Source organism: Podarcis gaigeae, assembly GCF_964106915.1.
Source record: "Podarcis gaigeae genome assembly, chromosome: 2".
NCBI lineage: Eukaryota > Metazoa > Chordata > Lepidosauria > Squamata > Lacertidae > Podarcis > Podarcis gaigeae.
In genome coordinates this window covers 106,129,290-106,149,485 of record NC_139679.1, presented here as the reverse complement: position 1 = coordinate 106,149,485, position 20,196 = coordinate 106,129,290, and the positions used below count along the sequence as shown (strand labels likewise).

The 20,196-nt window shown below is 46.8% G+C and overlaps 1 pseudogene across 2 annotated transcripts; it reads left to right on the top strand.

The window, feature by feature from the left end:
• The first annotated feature begins 691 nt into the window (after window positions 1-691).
• LOC310837820 (epidermal differentiation-specific protein pseudogene) lies at window positions 692-11,100 on the top strand (annotated as a pseudogene). Of its 2 annotated transcripts, none has more exons than XR_014568663.1 (2): window positions 692-957; window positions 9,510-11,100. The product of XR_014568663.1 is annotated as an epidermal differentiation-specific protein pseudogene (transcript). The 2 variants fall into 2 exon arrangements; XR_014568664.1 differs by having other exon boundaries at window positions 9,507-11,100.
• Window positions 11,101-20,196: the final 9,096 nt, after the last annotated feature.

Sequence of the window (20,196 nt, the reverse complement as noted above, 5' to 3'; positions counted from 1 at the left end):
GGGGCCCTTAAGAGAGTGGGGTCCTAAGCTATAGCTTGTTTAACTTCTACGTAAATCCAGCACTGAATTTTCTGGTGCTGCATGTGTACCTACCGCCACCATATCAAGGCTGTGGGTGCATGAGTTTAAGGGTTGCTTTGCAGCTGAGGAACACCCTTGCATTGAGTTCGAATGAGACCAAGAAATGGAGGTTGGGTTGAGGCTTGGTGGTTGGGTCAAGGTCACCTGGTGAACTTTGTGCCCGAGTAAGGATTGGAACCCAGGTCTCCCAGTCCCTTGCCTGACACACTAAGCGCCATGTCACACTGTAATTCATAGCACGGGAAGGCTTGATCATCTCTGATCAAACTCTGGGCTAGCAAGTTTGGTCTCTTGCATCCTGGAAGTCTGCGTGAAGCCTTTCCTGCTTCCTTCAAAGTTGCAGTGGTAAACCTTCCCAAGGGTGTGAAGGGAATTAACTGGCGGTGTTGCAAGAACACCTGGAAACAGCTGCAGCGATTGACTTGGAGTTGCACAAGCTTCTGAGACTGATTCAACCTGTTCTTAAACATATGTGGTTGCACACAGGTTGATGAAGCACAGGGAGTTGTCCCTAGAGCCTTCGCTGGGGTAGCGTCCGGTGGGAGGGGTGGAAAAGTTGGCCGAGGTCACAAGCCAAGCCTACCGCAATCTGTGGTAGTCGCCCTGCTAAGGAAGTGGTCAAGAGTTTGTGTGACACGATTGTTGCACGCCCAGGGCGAGGGAGAATCTGGCTCCCCGAGATGTGTGGGATGTGTCTGCTGTTGGCATGAGGCAGATAAAACCTGTAGTTTTGCTCTTCAGGTCCTGACAAGATCAAAGCCCAGCCTTCAACGCCCAATTTAAAAGGGGTGTGTTTGTAACACGGGGATATAAACACTTCTTGTGCTGGGACGGTCGTTGTTTAAGACACCAAGCTGTTGATGCCAGTCGTCTCGGGTAAGCCATGCCACCTACCTAAAATGGGGTTTAAGGGTGGGGAGAGGGTGTCCTGCGAACTTTGTGGTGGGTTGCTAAAGGTAAAGGGACCCCTGACCATTAGGTCCAGTTGTGACCGACTCTGGGGTTGCGGCGCTCATCTCGCTTTATTGGCCGAGGGAGCTGGCGTACAGCTTCCAGGTCATGTGGCCAGCATGACTAAGCCGCTTCTGGAGAACCAGAGCAGTGCACGGAAACGCCGTTTACCTTCCCGCCAGAGTGGTGCCTATTTATCTACTTGCACTTTGATGTGCTTTCAAACTGCTAGGTTGGCAGGAGCAGGGACCGAGCACCGGGAGTTCACCCCATTGCGGGGCTTTGAATCGCTGATCAGCTGATCGGCAAGTCCTAGGCTCTGTGGTTTAACCCACAGCGCCACCCGCGTCCCACAGGTGGGTTGCTAACAGTCTGGCTAATTCAGCCTGGTGATTTTCACGCAGGATTGCTTACCCCGCAGCAAAGGAACCGAAGAGTCCATCCAAATTTACCCAGCCATTTGCATTTTGTTATTTTTTCTCTGGTTCATGGAGTACAATATTAGAGTAATCTCGATTCAGTCAACTTTCAGATTTGAAAATAAGGGATCAGCAGCCTCACCTGTCCCGGGGATAGTCTATGGGATATCTAACAATCCGGAATAGCAGCGGGAAGCAGTGGGAAATGGCGCTGGAATAAGGGGATTTCCTGCAAAAAAAGGGAAGGTTGACAGCTATGCTTTGAGCGCAGGGTGAAAGAACTGAGATGCCAATTTCTGCATGCCCCCTCCCACATTAAGATTGCTGCTGAGATTTGGACCAGCGGCTTCTAGTTCGTAGGTGATGGGCTGAATCGCTGTTCTGTGTCAACTTGCACACGTGTGCAGAAATGTTCTCCTTGATGTAGATCTGGTTTTCAGCTTTCACAGCATTCGGAACGCTTGGGCAACGTGTACCGCAGAAGAAAGGGAGAACAGCACAGAGATATAATAATAATAATAATAATAATAATAATAATAATAATAATAATAATAATAATAAATTTTATTTATATCCCGCCCTCCCCAGCCGAAGCCGGGCTCAGGGCGGCTAACAACACTAAAACAGTACAACATTATAAAACATTATAAAAATGAATTAAAATCAAAATTGATGGCAACCATAAACTAAAGTTTTGTAAAGATTGCCAAAGGAGGGAGTCAGGCTGCGCCCTGACCAAAGGCCAGGTGGAACAGCTCTGTCTTGCAGGCCCTGCGGAAAGATGTCAAATCCTGCAGGGCCCTTGTCTCTTGTGACAGAGCGTTCCACCAGGTTGGAGCCGCAGCCGAAAAAGCCCTGGCTTTTATAAGTCCTAAAAACAGGACATACGAGCGGGATCTGCAACAAAATGTTGCAGGGTAGCCTCACCTACCAGGAATGCTCTGTTTGGGGTTCCGCCAGCCAGCTATGCCGTTCTCTAGGGTGGAATGTTTCACACCCCCATTTTCTGTTTTTGTTATCTATAGCTTATTAGGGTTTTCAGCATTGTTTACAATTTACAAGCACAGTGTGCAAACAGACATTTTACTTTATTTTTTCTTATAATAATTTTTATTAAATTTTCCATTATACAATTTCACCATATCAAATTTTTTTCACAAATTTCAACTTTTTAGACTTCCATCAGATTCTCTGCAAAACATACATATTTTTACATACTTTACTCATTCTTAAATTTAATATTGCGTTTTAGTATACCCTTACTATCCTATTCCTTTTTAACAATACTCCTCTAACTTTCACAAAACTTCTTTAAATCCCACTAGCGTTGTTTGTTCATCACATATACTTTTCAGATATTCTGTAAATTTTCCCCAGTCCTCGATGAACTTGTGATCCCGCAAACAGACATTTTACTTTAACCATGACTCCTGAGCAAGCTTCGTCCTCACCCGTCCCAATTTAAAATAATAATAATAATAATAATAATAATAATAATAATAATAATAATAATAATGATGCAAACTTCGGGTTCCTCTGAGCGTCCTTATACCACCCTTCTGCTTCTTGGTGGTGCTATTTTAGTTACAGTTTTGTCGGCACCCACCCTGAGTTTGGTAATAGAGGGAGTGATTATGTTTGTGTATCATTTTAGCGAAAGAAGCTGAGGAAACCAGTATCTTGAGCCTTTGTTAAATGCAGGAAGTATTTTTTTAAACTTTTTTTAAATAAAAAAAACCTTGCTCTTTGCCTTTTGCCCAGTCCTGCAGAGAAATTAACCGAACCAGCTATAGTTCACTGCCACCTCATTGAGAAGCTCTCTGCAATGTTCTGTAGGTACCTGAAAGTCAAAGGAAGAGGGAGAGAGTGGGAAAATAATTGGTCCACACACACCCCACACACAACTATAATTTCAGATAGTATATTGGAAGTAGGGATGGAGGAGAAACTCAACTCAGTTCATATTCAAAGGTGAATCTATCAAATCTGCATTTGAGGTTTGAACTGAAACTTAATCATCCTTTTGAAATTTGCATGTATCTGAATTTTGCAATGCACTCATCCAACCAATGTTTACCTCCCCCCCCCCCAAAAAAAAAAAAATATTAGGGGAAGTCCTGCATGAAAATGAATATGTTCATGAAAATTGCTTGCCAGAATGTGTTACATTAGTCAAAGCTACCCCTAAATGTGTGTACTGGGAGAAATTCGATCTAAAACACTGATGGATTTTCAAGAGGGTTATTTTTCTTAATTCCAAACTTGCTGCTGGAATGTGGAAAACTGACTTTGATATTGGAAAAATGGAAAACTGAGAGAACCAGTGTTGTTATTGTTGTTATTACAACAATTAAAACACAACAATAGAGTGTTCAATCCCTGATGGAAGAGGAAGAATTAGTTGCCTGGTGGTGGGAGCACTTAGTAACTTCAGCTTGGTCTTCCTTTCTGCTGTTTTACAAACTCATTGCCTGCCTCATGCTTTGACTCTGAGCCTCTGGGACAGGGAACCAAGTGGGAGTTTGGGCCATACTAATCCTGCAGTCATTAGGTTATTACTTGATGACCTGTTTGAAATTACCATAAGTTGCCTCACCAGGCTTTCTTGGCGCCCTCGGGTGAGAACCAGCCAAGGTGGGTAGTGCCAAGAGGATGGCTTGGTTTACTCACATGCCCAAATTGGCATGTTGGAAACTCAAGCAGGGTGAGGAATCTGCTGCTCATCCAGTGAAGGAGTCAGGTCATTGCTCATGAACTTATCCGGCTCAAAACCTAACACACATTTCCCAAGTCAGTGGAAAGCAGCCAAGAGCATCGGTGCAGTAAATATTGTTTTGGGGCATGTGCTCAGCATGAGGTTGAGTTGGGTTTACCTGTGCAGCCACATAACCTGCATTTTCTGCGGTTGTGTGAATGAGTCCTAGGAATATTTTGCATCACTTATATTGTTTACAATGGTACTTCAGGTTAAGTCCTTAATTCGTTCCAGAGGTCCGTTCTTAACCTGAAACTGCTCTTAACCTGAAGCACCACTTTAGCTAATGGGGCCTCCTGCTGCCGCTGCAGCGCTGGAGCCTGATTTCTGTTCTTATCCTGAAACAAAGTTCTTAACCTGAAGCGCTATTTCTGGGTTAGCGGAGTCTGTAACCCGAAGCATATGTAACCTGAAGCGTATGTAACCCGAGGTACCACTGTACTTCAAAAAGGCTCTGTTCCATGAACACAAAAATGCCACAACAAATTTGTTAAAAGGCTATGGATAAATATGATACATTTTTTGGTGTGTAGTGGCTTGTGGGGGGGAGTATAGTTGTACCTTAGAAGTCGAACGGAATCCATTCCGGAAGTCCATTCCACTTCCAAAACGTTTGGAAACCAAAGCATGGCTTCTGATTGGCTGCAGGAAGCTCCTGCAGCCCCAATCAGAAGCTGCAGAAGCCCTGTCGGATGTTCGGCTTCCAAAAATAGTTCGCAAACCGGAACAGTCACTTCCGGGTTCGCAGCGTTCAGGAGCCAAAACGTTGAAGAAGTAAGCTGTTTGAAAACCAAAGGTACGACTGTAGTTCTGTTATAGTCCTCTGAATCAAGGGAGACATGGTTGTCTGAATGCTTCACTACCGTGATCATATCCCAATTTCTGCTTCCTGTGACATACCCATGTTCTCCCACACCCGGTGCTTACATTTTCCAAAACTTATAAGGGGTGAAATAAATTGGGTTCTGCATTTGCATCTGTTTGCCCAAAGCAAGAGGTGGGGATGGCATTTGGCCTCACTTCTTTCCACCTAGAAATTAACTGGAGTCCTGAGTTCAGGGGTGCTGCACAGTCAACATGGGTAATGTAATAGGTGAAACTGGCTCTGATACATTGAGCCTTCAATATCTGCGAAGGAGTAGGTTGGTTTCTTCCTTGGAGCCCTAAGCTCATTGGGTTGTAAATCTACATGGCTTTGCAAACAACATACATTTAAAGCAGCGCCGGCCCCAAAGAATCATGGGAATTATAGTTTGCTAAGGGACGCAGGTGGCGATGTGGGTTAAACTACAGAGCCTAGGACTTGCCGATCAGAAGGTTCAAATCCCCGCGACGGGGTGAGCTCCCGTTGCTCGGTCCCTGCTCCTGCCCACCTAGCAGTTTGAAACCACGTCAAAGTGCAAGTAGATAAATAGGCACCACTCTGGCGGGAAGGTAAACGGTGTTTCCGTGCACTGCTCTGGTTCACCAGAAGCGGCTTAGTCATGCTGGCCACATGACCCAGAAGCTGTACGCTGGCTCCCTCGGCCATTAAAGCGAGATGAGCTCCGCAACCCCAGAGTCGGCCACGACTGGACCTAATGGTCAGGTGTCCCTATACCTTTACCTTTAAGGGTGCTGGGAACTGTAGTTCTGCACCAAGAGTAAGCTACAGTTCCCATTATTCCTTTCTGGGAGGGGAGAGATTTAAAGGTGCTTCAGAAGTGTGCTGTGTGCTGCAGCCAAAGTGGCAACGCAGAAGATATCCAGACTGTTTCAATCCAAGCATTGCAATACAGGGGGAACGGGTTCACATCTGTCACAAGGCTCAGATCACCTTCCTCTCTGGTGAAATGTATTCAGCTACATCATTGCTACAGGGTTATAGCGGACAGGATCCTTTTAGAATATGGGAAGAACAGCCAAGAGTGTGTACCGAGCGCAGCCTTTTGGTCTCCACAAAATGGCCAACCAGATGTTCCAGGAAACTCTCAAGAAGGTGATAGTGAGCCGTTTGCAACAGCTAGTATGCCTTTACCTCCTTCCTGACTCCTATGCAATCCCCTCAAGAGGCAATTTTGAACGATTTGCTAGTCATTACTTAACTACCCTTTCCCTCCCATGCTCAGTAGTCTTAATCATGGAGCTGCCAGACGTCTGGACTGTCCCAGACATAACTGGGATTTCAAAGGCGGGACTGACGTCCGGATCTCAGGCAGGTCAATCAAAAAATCTTCTCTTTTTTTGGCTCAACAATTTTTGTGGTTTCTTTTAGGGGGGAAAAACAACAACTTTCAGGGTGTTCTGGTCTTTACTTTTTAAAACAGAGCAACCCTACCTGATCAGTAGATATAGCACAAAAGTTTCTCCTTGCCTGCGCCGCAAGCTGCTGCTTGCTTGACAGCTCAGTAATTCAGATTTTTTAAAAAGCAGCATAGCATAAGAACAGAATACAGTGGTACCTCGGGTTAAGAACTTAATTCATTCTGGAGGTCCGTTCTTAACCCGAAACTGTTCTTAACCTGAAGCACCACTTCAGCTAATGGGGCCTCCCGCTGCCGCCATACTGCCGGAGCACGATTTCTGTTCTTATCCTGAAGCAAAGTTCTTAACCCGAGGTAATATTTCTGGGTTAGCGGAGTCTGTAACCTGAAGTGTATGTAACCTGAAGCATATGTAACCCGAGGTACCACTGTATTAAAATACAATAACCTATTAAACATTAAAAGCTTCCCTAAACAGGGCTGTGAAGCAAAAGCTTATACAGTGGTACCTCGGGTTACATACGCTTCAGGTTACAGACTCCGCTAAACCAGAAATAGTACCTCAGGTTAAGAACTTTGCTTCAGGATGAGAACAGAAATCGTGCTCCAGCGGCACGGCAGCAGCGGGAGGCCCCACTAGCTAAAGTGGTGCTTCAGGTTAAGAAAAGTTTCGAGTTAAGAACGGACCTCCGGAACAAATTAAGTACGTAACCAGAGGTACCACTGGCACTGGCCTGTCAAGCCCAGCTTCCTGTTCTCACCCTTGTCCACAAGAAGCTTGTAAGCAGATCCTGAGTGCGACAGCACTATTCCTGCAGACAAGATTCCCAGAGGCTGGTTTTCAAAGGCGCGTTGCCTCCAAATGTTGACGGAGAACAGAGCCATTGCAGGAGTGAGTACAGAGGTCTGTCCTGAAACTTCCAATGTTTCGTTAGATAACACAAAGCTTCGTTAGATAGCAGAGAGTTCTAGCATTAGGAAAAGCATGAGAGAAAATGTGTCTTTCTCCACTTTCTACACACACCTTGATTTGGTCCCAATAATTGGACGCAGGGCCCATCCTCGCCCACTCTGCTAAAGGGAAGGCCCAACTGCTCTTAACTGTGAAACCAGCGTTTCTTTAGCATCCATATTTTTAAAAATGCTTACCAATTATTTCTGTGCGCTGAGCCATCCAATCTGTATTTGTGGGCTAGGAATGGGTGAAACTGACCATTGCAGTTTCTCTCAGTTTCCTGTTTCCTTGAGTTTGTGATTTATTTATTTATTTTTAAGCCGACATGGACATTCGCCAGTATATTAGTATAATTTTCTCCTAATATACATATTTTTGCAATGTTAACAACAACAACAACAACAAATTCTATTTATACCCTGCCCTCCCCAGCCAGACAACAACAACAACAACAATAAAAATAAATTTTATTTATACCCAGCCCTCCCCAGCCAGAGCTGGGCTCAGGGCGGCTAACACCAGTAAAATTACAGTAAAAACATAATAGGAAAAAAACACCAATTTAAAAGACAAGTTAAAATGCAATTTAAAATGCAGCCTTATTTTAAAAGTAGCCCATAGATCAAAACTATAAGGAGAGGGGAAAGTAAGGGTCAGACTGAGTCAAAACCAAAGGCCAGGTTGAACAGCTCTGTCTTACAGGCCCTGCGGAAAGATGTCAAGTCCCGCAGGGCCCTAGTCTCTTGTGACAGAGTGTTCCACCAAATCGGGGCCAGTACTGAAAAGGCCCTGGCCCTAGTTGTGATCAATCTAACCACCTTGCGACCTGGGACCTCCAAAATGTTCCCTAATACAATGCATTTTTGCATGTTATCCCACTAATAGATGCATTTTAATGCATACTTTAGCATTCACATACTTGCACATGTTCCTCAGCTGAGAGCTGTGTTACAAAATTCAGAGAAGCGTCAATATTCAAAAGATGAGTGTGTTTTGATTTGTGTATTAGGTAGATTTGCCTTTGTATGAGAACTTAATCAAATTTCTCTCCCATCAATACTATTAGCCTCACTTCAATGATATGTTAATTTGTGTGTCATCTTGGCTGGTCTCTTTTTTTAAGTCCATGGAAACTGTTTGGATCTGGTATGTTGACAGAAGAAAGTTTGATGCATGTACTGAATGGAGAGGACAGTTTGAAATGTAATCTCAGTTTATGGTACAATGTGGCCTAGATGCTGCACCGTAAAATATCTTAATCCTGTCTGTCTACTGACAACGGGAAAAGACAACGACGGTTGGGTGGGAATGGTGGCAAAAGTAACAACAGATGAGGGCACCTTTGTACATTTCAGTTACAAATGGGTGTACAGTGGTACCTCGGGTTACATACGCTTCAGGTTACATACGCTTCAGGTTACAGACTCCGCTAACCCAGAAATATTACCTCAGGTTAAGAACTTTGCTTCAGGATGAGAATGGAAATCGTGCTCCGGCGGTGCCACGGCGGCAGCTGGAGTGGAGGCCCCATTAGCTAAAGTGGTGCTTCAGGTTAAGAACAGTTTCAGGTTAAGAACGGACCTCCGGAACGAATTAAGTTCTTCACCCAAGGTACCACTGTATTTTAGTTAGGGGTGAGGACCAAGGCCACATTCATGCCATACATTGAAAGCATTATAATACTACTTTAAACACTTGTGGCTTCCCCCAAAGCATTCTGGGAGCTGTAGTTTGTTAAAGGTACTGAGAGCTGTTAGAAGATCCCTATTCCCCTCACAGAGTAGTTTAGCAGTCCTCTTCTTTTCACAAGGAACTCTGGGAATTGTGAGGGGAATAGGGTTCTCCTAACAACTTTAACAAACCACAGCTCCCATTATTCTTTGGGGGAAGCCACTAGGGTTTAAAGTAGTATCATAATGCTTTCAATGTATGGCATAAATGTGGCTCTACTTTCACCAAAAATATAAGATTATTATTTTCAGAAGGATTTGGAGGAAGAGGGAGAAAAGTTGCCCCATGCAGATGCATGCGAAGGTCTGTGTTTCCATGTGAAATTGGTACAATCAAACCAAGAAAGTAAATCTTTCCACTTTCCCTTCTAGCAGTGGAGACTTGGGCAACACCACCATTTCTGACTCCCATTTGCCATGGGAGACGCTCCTGCAGAGGTTGCCATGTCTGCCAGACAGCCCAGTGTGAACAAGATAATTGTGTACGACAAGGCCAATTTTCAGGGGCTCAGCAAAGAGTTCACCTGCGACATCCCTGACCTTCACGACCTGGATTTTGGCGATTGCATCTCCTCCCTGAAGGTGATTGGGCAGCCTTGGGTCGCCTACAAAGCCTCCAAATTTGAGGGGGACGGATTTGCTTTTGAAGAAGGGGATTACGAAGAGATCGACAAGAACAACAAAATCTCCTCCCTCCGACTGGTCCACTACGATCTCTCCGACCCCCAGATCACCCTCTACGAACTCCCCAACTATGAGGGACAGAAGAAAGTGGTGAAGGAAGAAACCAACCTCACCTACGGCTACTTCAACGACCGGGTCTCTTCCCACGTGGTGCAGAGCGGCGCCTGGCTCCTGTATAAGCACCCGAACCGGAGCGGGTGGTACCACATCGCCTGGCCCGGGGAGCGTGTCCACGACTACAAAACGGAGCTTGACTTTGACGACAGCTTGTCCCACTTGCGCCCCCTGCAGGCCGGCCGGCCCATCGTCACTGCCAAACTCCTGTGGGACCAGAAGAAAGTGGAGGACGAGAAGGACGTTCTGATCGACGAGATCGTGGGAACCAATTGCACCGAGTACGAGCAAGCGTTCACTGCCAACACTTGCCGGGAGTACAATGCCACCGTCATCCAGAGCTTCCACTTCAGCAACACCACGTCCCTCAAGCTTGGCTTCTCCTTCCAGGTCACCATAGGAGGTGCCAACGTCTTGGCGGTGGAGAAAGGGAAGCACGAGTCGACCACCACCAGCGAGAAGGTGGAGGTTATGTTGCCTGCCAAGATCCCTCCTTGCACCCAGCTCACGATCCACGTGGTCAAGAAGGAGACCACCACCTCGGTGCCGGTGGAGCTGACCATCTGCCAGAATGGGAAGGAAAGGAAAGAGCATGCGGAGTACCGGTGTGTGTCTGGCCGCACCATCAGCACCAGGTACACCATGGAGCCTACCTCAACAGCGCAGGGTGCTGCCTTCACCAAACCTTCTCATGTGGAAACAAGGGAGAATTCCCAGGCTCAGCCTGAACCAGGAACATCCGGGGAGAGATCCTAAACCCCTGCCTGAATGAGCTTTTTTGGTGTTCCTGAGGACCTCTGTGGGGTGGCCACTCCCATATCATACTCTGCGGGTGAAGGGGAAAGTATTATTTCAAGGGTGTGGGACCTGTGGCCTCCAGGTGTGGCTAGACTCCCAACCTTCATCCTCCTCAGCTGGCAAAACCAGCGGTCAAGGGATGATGGGAGTTGTAGACCTGCAACGTCTGGGTGGCCACAGGTTCTGCGTCTCTGCTAGGCTGTTATCGTTGGGCACGGTGATGGTTTCTGGGTTGTAGGGTTGGTTTAGAGAAGGGTTGAAGATAGCATTGCTTGGGAGTAAGCTACTGTGGTAGTTCAGAGGGCAACTTCCACGTTGAAAAACACATGAGGTTGACTAACAAAATGTAAATAAACGAATAAACGAATAACGACTCAAGTCTTTTCTCAAGGATCTTCCAGCAGACAATAACAAAGCCAAGAATGAGTCTACTAAACTGCCTCTCCACAGTATATTTATGCTTATCTAGCAGGAGATGGTCAGGGAATGGTCCACCTTGGAGGAAGATTAGTTGAGGCGTCTCTTTAATCCTGGGCTTTCCAGTACCAGTCCTAGAATAGCAGCAGTAGAATAGCAGCAAGGCTATCTAGGTCAAAGGTGGCAGGACCAAGAAGAAAGGCCATAGCTTAGGAGACAGAGCCCGTGCTTTGGATGCAGATGGTTCCAGGTTCAATTCCTGGCATTTCCAGACAACAGGGCTGGGCAAGGATTTCGGCTGAAGCACTGGAGGGCTATTGCCAGTCATTGTAGGGGTAATACTGGGCTAGATGGAGTAATGACTCAGGATAAAGCAATTTCCAATGACTTTACCTACCCAAAGAAATGGACTACAGTGGTACCTTGGTTCTCAAACTTCATCCGTTCTGGAGGTCCGTTCCAAAACCAAAGCGTTCCAAAACCAAGGCGGGCCTTCCCATAGAAAGTAATGCAAAATGGATTAATCTGTTCCAGACTTTTAAAAACAACCCCTAAAACACCAGCTTAACATGAATTTTACTATCTGACGAGACCGTTGATCCGTAAAACGAAAGCAATAAACATAAACAATGTACTGCAGTCATACAATCAATTGATCAGTAGCTGAACTGGGTTCCACACAGTCACAAGAACAAAACGAAAAAGAGCCGCAAAACAAAAACGCAAAATAAATAGCAAAAACAGACAGACCTCAGTGTAGCACTCAAAACGGAAGCGTAACACTCAAAATGCAAATTCTGTTTCTAAACGCAGCATAAGGAGTCTCTAAAGTATATTGCATTTTGGTTTTTATGGAAGCCGCCCAGAGTGGCTGGGGAGGCCCAGCCAGATGGGCGGGGTATAAATAATAAATTATTATTATTATTATTATTATTATTATTATTATTAAATGGGGTTTCAGAGTTTTTAGGGGTTTTTGAATGTCTTATGTAGATTTTTCAGTTTCATTGTTCTGTATGGGACAATGACGATAAAGATATCGTATCGTAAAACGGAGCACATTTGGTTTCTGAAAAAAGTTTGCAAGCTGGAACACTTCCTTCCGGGTTTATAGTGTTTGGATTCCAAGTTGTTTGAGGACCAAGACATTTGAGAACCAAGGTACCACTGTATATCATCCAGGTTGTCTGGCTGCACCAGAGGAGAAGAGCAGGAGCATTTAAGGTGCACCACATCAGCATTGAAAGCAATAAAACGAAATCCTAATGGTTCAAGTAAGTGAGCACAGGCTACAGAAGACTCTTCATGGTCACCTGTCAATTCTAGGATTCTCTGGTTTGTTTGTTTTTTAATGTCATGACTGCCTTTCTTTGACCACACATCTGCTTGGGACAGACAACCTCACTGTCATGCTGGGTAGCAACGGGTCTGAAACAGGATTGAGCAACTTCTGGCCCACCCAATGGTGTTGGACTACAACTCCCATCAGTGGCGTAGCGTGGGTTGTCAGCACCCGGGGCAAGGCAAGTAATTTGCGCCCCCTAACCCGTGCATTTGCGCCCCCTAACCCTAAACCCCAGATGTTGCGCCCGGTGCGCCCGGCCCCCCTGCACCCCCCACGCTATGCCACTGACTCCCATGATCCCACGCCACTGGTTATGCTGGTCTGGGGCTGATGGGAGCTGTAGCTGGAAGACCACAGGTTTGCCACCCCTGGTCAAAAAGAACTGAGATTTTTCTCTGCCATTTGCTTTCCAGGAAGATATGGGGAGAGGAGCACAAGGAGTCTTGTTTTAAAATAAAATTAAAGTGCTTTGTGCATCTGCATCTAATCTTGCCCCTTTCTAAAATTTATTTATTGGCATGTGTATGTCTTTTTCTTTTTGTAAAACTACCAAACGATAAAATAAGTTTGGGATTAAGGGGTCTTCTTTTTTTCTTTTTATTTTCAAATTTTTAAATTAATATTTCAGACTTATAATAGACACAAAAGAAAAACATAAACAAACAAACATATCTCCTAACTGTTAAAATCCTAATTTAAATATCATTGTTAAATGACTTCCTCGAATCCCCCCTAACTGTGTTTTCATAGAACTCATTTTAGTAGTTTTCCAATGTCCACTTTCAAATAAAATTAACTTATTCCATTAACATCTTTCTTTCTTTTCATAATGTTCTCAATCCATAAAGTTATACAATTCAACCTATTTTATTCCTAGGCCAATTTAGTACTTACAAGTAGTTCTAATTATATTATGTTAGAATATCTAGCCAAATAGTCCTTAAATTTCTTCCATTCTTCTTGGTACTCCTCCTCTTTCTGTTCGCGGATTCTTCCAGCCAGGTCGCCAGCTCCAAAAAGTCCATCATCTTCATCTGCCATTCCTCCACTGTTGGTATTTCTTGTGACTTCCAGTTTTTGGCTAACAAGATTCTTGCTGCAGTTGTGGCATACAAAAATAATCTGACATCTTTTTGGGATAGCTCCAAACCTATTATTCCAAGTAGAAAGGCTTCTGGTTTCTTAATAAATGTATATTTCAACACTTTTCTTCAATTCATTATATATCTTTTCCCAGAAGTCTTGGGATTAAGGGGTTTTCTCAGGACAGTGGAAAGCGTTGTGCTGTGTTCCATGTGGTGGTGGCACTCACCTTTTTTGGTGGGGGGGGCGACAAAATGGGGGGAAGGCTAGTGAGAAATGCCCCTATTTTCATCTCAGGAATATTGGAGAGCATAACATTCTTTGTTCCTGGCAATATAAAAGTGCTCACTTGGGCCCATCTCTCCGTGCTGAGCTTCCTGCTCTCCCCACTGTGCTAATTCTCACCCCAATTTTGCACTCACCTGGTTGTGCAAACGTCAAACGGGACAAAAGGCAGATGACTCAAAATTCTGATCCCACACAGGCTTAAGTAATTGGGCGGCTGGCACAAGAATTGGGAAACGAACAGGATATTGTATGGGGTTTCTGAGAAGGATTGCTAAAACGAGAAGCATCCCCGTTTGTTGAGTTTGTCAAAAAGAGTTTCCAGCCCACGGGATTGCACAGAGGACCTTAAGATGCACAGTGAATCATGAGTGCACCTAGATCCAAGAACAGGAAACCGCAGTAGGATTAAATGGATAGTTCTCACCATGGAGGGGTCCCGCCTGGGATTAAAAGCCGGTTGAGAAAGAGAGAGACTACAAATGGGAAAGCTAAATCAACCCTGAACTTTCTGACAGTAAAAGCTGTGTGTAGTGGCAGAGCGTTCCCCATTGGTACCCGGGGTGGATGGGTGCACCGTGGAGGCAGAGGGCACCACCGGAGCGACCCCCGCCTACTGGACCTAGACAGGGCCATGCTGTCTCACCTGCCCAGTGGGGAGTCCCTGCTTTGAGGGACGTCCTTGCGGGGTCCTGAGAGCCCAGCACTGCTTTGTGAGACTCACCAAAACTGTGCAGGGCTCGCAGGGCACTGTGAGCTGTTGTGTCCTTCTGATAGTGCCAGTGTGGTGTAGTGGTTAAGAGTGGTAGACTTGTAATCTGGTGAACCGGGTTCGCTTCCCCGCTCCTCCACATGCAGCTGCTGGGTGACCTTGGGCCAGTCACACTTCTCTGAAGTCTCTCAGCCCTCACAGAGTGTTTGTTGTGGGGGAGGAAGGGAAAGGAGAATGTTAGCCGCTTTGAGACTCCTTAGGGTAGTGATAAAGCGGGATATCAAATCCAAACTCCTCTTCTTCTTCATGGTGCCCTCCAGCCGGAGGTCGACGTGAGAAGGACGCAACAGCTCGTGACGCGTCAGGGCATTGTGAAGAATGTGACACCCTCAGACTGTGCCCTGGGTGATGGCTCTCCCAGCCTTGCCCACGCTACAGCACAGGCTGTGTGGCCGTGGACAGACTACCTTGGAAGGTGGTGGACCTTCATTGAAGGTTTATCAACAGAGGCTAGATGGCCATCTGTGAGGGATCCTTTTAGCTGTGATTCCTGCATTGCTGGGAATCAAGACTAGTTGAGCCTTGGGGTTCCTTCCGGCTCTACAGATCATCTTCAGGACATTGTCAAGAACAGCATCGAGAAAATACAAGTCACTTCACTGCTCTGATTCCTGGTTGTCCCCACTGTTTCTTCTTGCTCACGCTGTTGACCCTTGGCTTGCACCATGCTAGTATTAAACTATGACCCCTCTGGGGTTGTCATGCGATTGCATCATGTGAGTTTCAGGTGCACGGCAGAATAACACATAAGAGTTGCCAGAGAGGGGGAAAGGTCTCTGCTGTTCATTCAGGTGTTAAGGAGAGCAACTCTGACTTGAGCCCAACTCCCTCTGTGGGCCTTGGTCCACCTATTGAGCTTGCGATGGGGGAGGGAGGCAGTTAATGGGGTCTCTTGATGTTGCCGCTGGAACTGAAAGTTGGCCCCTTTCTGCTCTTCGGAAGGGTCAGGTCACCACTACTTGGTGATTCAGTGCTGTCAATCATTGATCCGGCGGAGACCTGGCCGTGTCGTAACCTTTGGCCTAGTTAAATGTTCTGCAAGGAGAGGGGAGAATCCTGCCTGATGAAATTAAACAGCCCTTTGGTCTCAGCAAGGCATGACATTGATGACTCTGTGGAAAAGACACAGACATTTGGCCCAAATAAAAAAAAAATGTTTACAGTCTTGGGAGCCCAATCCCTCTCTTGCAGGGACTGCTGAATCAAATTCGGTGAAAGGACTGGATTTGCACATGCAAAGGAATGAGTCCACCTCCTGATATTATTATTAGGCCTCGTGTACAATACTATGAGGAGTATCCCCTCTAGGATATCCCCATTGCCCCCTACCCATTAGGTAATGGTTGTCGTGTCCGTATAAGATGTGTGAGAACGAGAATCGGCATTGTTTATTTTTGAATGTGACGGAAAAGCTACCTTAGTTCTCCCAGGTCTTGAAAGGGAAAGGTTCCAAGCTCAGTTTCTGGAGCCTCAAGACCAAAGTGCTGGAAAATAACTCTGCTGTAGACTCCAGAGAGCTGCTGCTGTTCAGGGGTAGACATTGTCCTTAAAGCTGACCCAGAAACTCCAGCGGGTGCAGAATGCCGCAGCAAGGCTCCTTATGAGGTCCTTGCCATGGGATCACATTCATCCAGTGCTTTACCAACTGCACTGGCTCCCGGTGGAGTACAGGGTCAGGTTTAAGGTGCTGGTTTTGACCTTTAAAGCCCTATGCGGCCTAGGACCCACGTACCTACGGGACCGCCTCTCCTGGTATGCCCCGCGGAGGACCTTTAGGTCCACAAGTGACAACATTTTGGAGGTCCCAGGTCGCAAGGTGGTTAGATTGGTCTCCACTAGGACCAGGGCCTTTTCAGTACTGGCCCTGACTTGGTAGAACGCTCTGTCACAAGAGACTAAGGCCCTGCGGGACTTGACATGCAAGACAGAGCTGTTCCGCCTGGCCTTTGGTTTGGTTTGGACTCAGTCTGATCCTTATGGTTTAGATCTATGGGCTATTATTAAAATGAGGCTGCATTTTAATTGTATTTTTACCTGTCTTTTAAATTGTCCCCCCACTATGTTTTTATTGTAATTTTACTGGTATTAGCCACCCTGAGCCCAGCTCTGGCTGGGGAGGGCGGGGTATAAATAAATAATTATTATTATTATTATATTACCGATGACATGCGTAAGCCGAGACGTATAGAGGGGTTTAAAATATTGTAGAGAAAGTGGCTTGGGAGAGGTTTTTCTCCCTTTTCTCCTTCTCTCTTATAATGCTAAGGTCACAAGAACAGCAGCTTACTGGATCAGGCCAGTGGCCCTTCCAAAGCAGCATCCTGTTTGCACTGTGGCTGACCGGATGTGTGTGGCGAGCCTACAAGCAAGACCTGAGTGCCACCCCTACTCTCCCCACCTGGGATTCCCAGGTACGCAGAGGCATCACGCTTCTGGCGGTGCTGGTCAAGCAGATCCTCCATGAATTTGTCCTAGTCCTCTTTGAAAGCCATCCAGTCATCTAATGAAGCTGAATGTGAGAGCCAGTGTGGTGTAGTGGTTAAGAGCGGCAGTCACATAATCTGGGGAACCGGGTTCGCATCTCCGCTCCTCCACATGCAGCTGCTGGGTGACCTTGGGCCAGTCACACTTCTGTGAAGTCTCTCAGCCCCACTCACCTCACAGAGTGTTTGTTGTGGGGGAGGAAGGGAAAGGAGGTTGTTAGCCGCTTTGAGACTCCTGAAGGGGAGTGAAAGGCGGGATATCAAATCCAAACTCCTCTTCTTCTTCTTCTGAATGGCAGACAAAATGAGGTCTCCAAACACCACCACAGTTAAACCAATTTGCTCCCGTGTAATGTGATGACGGCCACCAACGTGGATGGCTTTAGAAGAGGGTTGGGCCCATTCGTGGAGTATAAGGCTTCTAGCTACGATGGCTATTGAAGAGTCTGGATTTGATATCCCGCTTTATCACTACCCGAAGGAGTCTCAAAGCGGCTAACATTCTCCTTTCCCTTCCTCCCCCACAACAAACACTCTATGTACATCTAATGGTGGTAGCAGTATGCCTCTATAGCAGTGCTTCCCCCCCCCCCAAAAAAAAATGTGTAGGGGTACTCTCATTTTTACTCAAGAAAATCACAATTTTTATAGTTCAGAAATAAATACAGGAAAGGGATAAAAGTACAAAAATTCATAAAATGTTTAGGGGTGTGCGTACCCCTGCATCCCCCCCCCCAAAAAAGCACTGCTCTATAGTAATAATCATAATAATTTGATTGTTTATATCCAGTCCATCTGGCTGCATTTTCCCAGCCACTCTGCACGGTTTACAGCATATATGAAAACATAGCAAAAAGTCAAACATTAAAAACTTCCCAATATAGGGCTGCCAGGTGCAGGATATCACAGTTGGGGGTAGCCAACATTTGGAGCCAGTGTGGTGTAGTGGTTAAGAGAGGTGGACTCGTAATCTGGTGAACCGGGTTCGCGTCTCCGCTCCTCCACATACAGCTGCTGGGTGACTTTGGGCCAGTCTCACTTCTCTGAAGTCTCTCAGCCCCACTCACCTCACAGATTGTTTGTTGTGGGGGGGGGGAGGGAAAGGAGAATGTTAGCCGCTTTGGGACTCCTTAGGGTAGTGATAAAGCGGGATATCAAATCCAAACTCTTCTTCTTGGCTCCTGCTCGTGGGCTTCCTAGAGGCACCTAGCTGGCCGCTGTGAGAACAGGATGCTGCACTAGATGGGCCTGATCCGGCAGGGCTCTCCTTACACTCTAATTGCACCTATGGAGGAGGCACATGGCTCCGTGTGACAAGACTGTGCCTCTGCCCCTCTTGTCTCCAGCTCCGCACCTGCCTCCTGCTTGGCCTCCTCCCATTGACTGGTCTAAGTTCTCTCCCATCCCAAAAGAGCCTCTGTGCTCTCAGGAGGGGCAATGGAGAGTGCTGGTGGATCTGCTCCTCTTTTTCTAACATTTGGAGTCACAAGGGGGAGGACCTCTATTCCTGGAGAAGGACCTTCAAGCTGCCCTGCCCTGCTTCTTCTCCTTCCTCCTCTTCCTCTCCAAGCACAACTCCAAGCACGCCTGGAGGAAACGGACCATTTGGATCCCTTCCAATCGGAATTCAGGCCTCATCTTGGGACTGAAACTGCCTTGGTCACGCTGGTTGATGATCTCCGGCGGGCTAGGGACAAAGGTGAGAGCTGTTTCCTAGTTCTGCTGGATCTCTCAGCGGCCTTTGACATCATCAACCATAACATCCTTCTGGACCGTCTAGAGGGGCTGGGAGCTGGGGGCACTGTCATACAGTGGTTCCGCTCCTTCCTCCTGGGCCGTGTCCAGAAAGTGGTGGTGGGGGGTGAGTGTTCAGACCCCTGGGCTCTCACTTGTGGGGTGCCTCAGGGTTCTGTCCTCTCCCCCATGCTTTTTAATATCTATATGAAGCCGCTGGGAGAGATCATCAGGGGGTTTGGACTGGGTGTTCATCAGTATGCAGATGACACCCAGCTCTACCTCTCCTTTAAATCAGAACCAGTGAAGGCGGTGAAGGTCCTGTGTGAGTGCCTGGAGGCGGTTGGAGGTTGGATGGCGGCTAACAGATTGAGGTTGAATCCTGACAAGACAGAAGTACTGTTTTTGGGGGACAGGAGGCGGGCAGGTGTGGAGGATTCCCTGGTCCTGAATGGGGTAACTGTGCCCCTGAAGGACCAGGTGCACAGCCTGGGAGTCATTTTGGACTCACAGCTGTCCATGGAGGCGCAGGTTAACTCTGTGTCCAGGGCAGCTGTCTACCAGCTCCACCTGGTACGCAGGCTAAGACCCTACCTCCCCGCGGACTGTCTCGCCAGAGTGGTGCATGCTCTAGTTATCTCACGCTTGGACTACTGCAACGCGCTCTACGTGGGGCTACCTTTGAAGGTGACCCAGAAACTGCAATTAATCCAGAATGCGGCAGCTAGACTGGTGACTGGGAGTGGCCGCCGGGACCACATAACACCGGTTCTGAGAGATCTGCACTGGCTCTCAGTACGTTTCCGAGCACGATTCAAAGTGTTGGTGCTGACCTTTAAAGCCCTAAACGGCCTCGGTCCTGTATACCTGAAGGAGCGTCTCCACCCCCATCGTTCAGCCCGGACACTGAGATCCAGCGCCGAGGGCCTTCTGGCGGTTCCCTCATTGCGAGAAGTGAGGCTACAGGGAACCAGACAGAGGGCCTTCTCGGTAGTGGCGCCCGCCCTGTGGAACGCCCTCCCATCAGATGTCAAAGAGATAAAGAATTACCTGACATTCAGAAGACATCTTAAGGCAGCCCTGTTCAGGGACATTTTTAATATGTAATGCTGTACTGTTTTTAACACTGATTGGGAGCCGCCCAGAGTGGCTGGGGAAACTCAGCCAGATGGGCGGGGTATAAATCATAAATTATTATTATTATTATTATTATTATTATTATTCCTCTTCCATCCGCAGCCATCAAACCATGCCAGATCCTGATGGAACAGAGAGCTCGTGGCAACTTCTCCCTTTCTATTTTTCAGCCATTTTGTACTTTTGGGGCTGAGCCTGACTTATCCTATG